Below are 2,500 nucleotides of genomic sequence, written 5' to 3'. Positions count from 1 at the left end.
TGACCGGCAGCTCCAACGCCAGCGCCACAGAAGGGCAAAGCCCCACTTGGGTGCAGAAGCGAACTCTCCCAGCACAGCGCACGCGCCAACACGTCCGCAGAGCTGCGATACAAACCACCTGCGAGAACCGCTGGGGGCGACCGAGCAGCAGACGGCGTCGCGACGCCGAGTGCCGGGCGGCGGCGCATCCTCAACGCACACAGTCCGCAATCGGACCAGCACACTGCAGATGTCCACCGCGCTTCGCACCGGGCTCGGCAGAACCCACTTTGGCCGCCTGGCGCCGCGCGCAGGGTGCGCCGGCGCATAGCTGGGACGCCAGCCGGGCCCGTCGGCCGGCGCTCCTGCCACTGGGCGCCCCCCACCAGCCGGCTGTAGTGCGTGCGCTCACGCAGCGCGCGGCCAGCACGCCGGGCGGCCCCCCCTCACCGGCCGGGGACTGTCCCGCCAAGCCACAGCCTCGTATCGCTTCATACCCACATGGCCAACTCAGGTTCGGGGGCATGGCGGGTACCGCCGAAACAACCGGTTCACAGATGTACCGATCGTCGCTATCACCGATGCACCTGCAGCGCGAACAACCGCTCAACAACTGATTTCCAGTTCATTTGCGGATCTTTGGCAGCAAACGTATACGTCAATCTACATTTGCGAAATCTACGATTCTGGCATGCCTGCATGTTATGTGTCACGACACGCTACATCAGCCCACATACACACTGCGGCATGTACACGAGAGAACACGTGGAAGATGGTCCGCGCACGTGTGCAATGTCCCTTGCGCGGTCGACTGTCAACCGGCCTCTGTAGCATGTCGCAGATGTGGAACGCGGTCCACCGTGCTATCATGTTGTGTGGGGCAATACGATTAAATAGGAAAACCCTCGTCGCTACATCAACAGACGGCTCACGCTGATTCCCGGCAGAGGGAGGAGGGGGGGGGGGGGCCAACATGCAATACTTTCGTCCGTACCTACTTACCACATGTCTGTACGGCGTACAACAGTGCAATCTCGCTGTAATGGGGAGACGAGACAAGTAGCATCGTGCACAACATATGGCCCTTATGATTCGCCATTGTAGGGCGCAGCCGGTGTACGGTCAAGCATGTGCCACATTATGTCACTCAGTACGTAACGACGGATGATCAGTGTGGGTTACGCGTACATCAGCGGACAGTCCACACAGGCCGTACCACAACGTACACTGACTGCATCGACAACCGAATGCAACTGAACAGCTGCAAGGCTCATTTCACAAACAAACGCCTGACCGACCAGCTTGGAAGGGCAGGAGGGGAGGGCGATATTCGTTCTGTAGCGGTACACCCTTCCAGTGGTTAGCGGGACTGTGTAGAAAGTACGCAACACTCGAAAGACCTTTATGTGAGGGTACGCACCATGGCATCAAGAAATACACATGACACCAGAGGATCCAAGCAGTGAACTATGTTCAGAGGGTTGCTGTTAGGCAAAGCTACATTCCTGTGACGTTACATGTGACAGTTAAGGTGCAGTGTAAGTTAGGTTAAGGTGCAGTGTAAGTTAGGTTAAGGTGCAGTGTAAGTTAGGTTAAGGTGCAGTGTAAGTTAGGTTAAGGTGCAGTGTAAGTTAGGTTAAGGTGCAGTGTAACTTAGGTTAAGGTGCAGTGTAACTTAGGTTAAGGTGCAGTGTAACTTAGGTTAAGGTGCAGTGTAACTTAGGTTAAGGTGCAGTGTAACTTAGGTTAAGGTGCAGTGTAACTTAGGTTAAGGTGCAGTGTAACTTAGGTTAAGGTGCAGTGTAACTTAGGTTAAGGTGCAGTGTAACTTAGGTTAAGGTGCAGTGTAACTTAGGTTAAGGTGCAGTGTAACTTAGGTTAAGGTGCAGTGTAACTTAGGTTAAGGTGCAGTGTAACTTAGGTTAAGGTGCAGTGTAACTTAGGTTAAGGTGCAGTGTAACTTAGGTTAAGGTGCAGTGTAACTTAGGTTAAGGTGCAGTGTAACTTAGGTTAAGGTGCAGTGTAACTTAGGTTAAGGTGCAGTGTAACTTAGGTTAAGGTGCAGTGTAACTTAGGTTAAGGTGCAGTGTAACTTAGGTTAAGGTGCAGTGTAACTTAGGTTAAGGTGCAGTGTAAGTTAGGTTAAGGTGCAGTGTAAGTTAGGTTAAGGTGCAGCGTAACTTAGGTTAAGGTGCAGCGTAACTTAGGTTAAGGTGCAGCGTAACTTAGGTTAAGGTGCAGCGTAACTTAGGTTAAGGTGCAGCGTAACTTAGGTTAAGGTGCAGCGTAACTTAGGTTAAGGTGCAGCGTAACTTAGGTTAAGGTGCAGCGTGGGTTAGGTTAGGGGCCAACGTGGGTTAGGTTAGGGGCCAACGTGGGTTAGGTTAGGGGCCAACGTGGGTTAGGTTAGGGGCCAACGTGGGTTAGGTTAGGGGCCAACGTGGGTTAGGTTAGGGGCCAACGTGGGTTAGGTTAGGGGCCAACGTGGGTTAGGTTAAGGGCCAACGTGGGTTAGGTTAAG

Source organism: Schistocerca gregaria, unplaced genomic scaffold (genome assembly GCF_023897955.1).
Source record: "Schistocerca gregaria isolate iqSchGreg1 unplaced genomic scaffold, iqSchGreg1.2 ptg000409l, whole genome shotgun sequence".
NCBI lineage: Eukaryota > Metazoa > Arthropoda > Insecta > Orthoptera > Acrididae > Schistocerca > Schistocerca gregaria.
Note: the sequence above shows the minus strand (reverse complement) of the source record.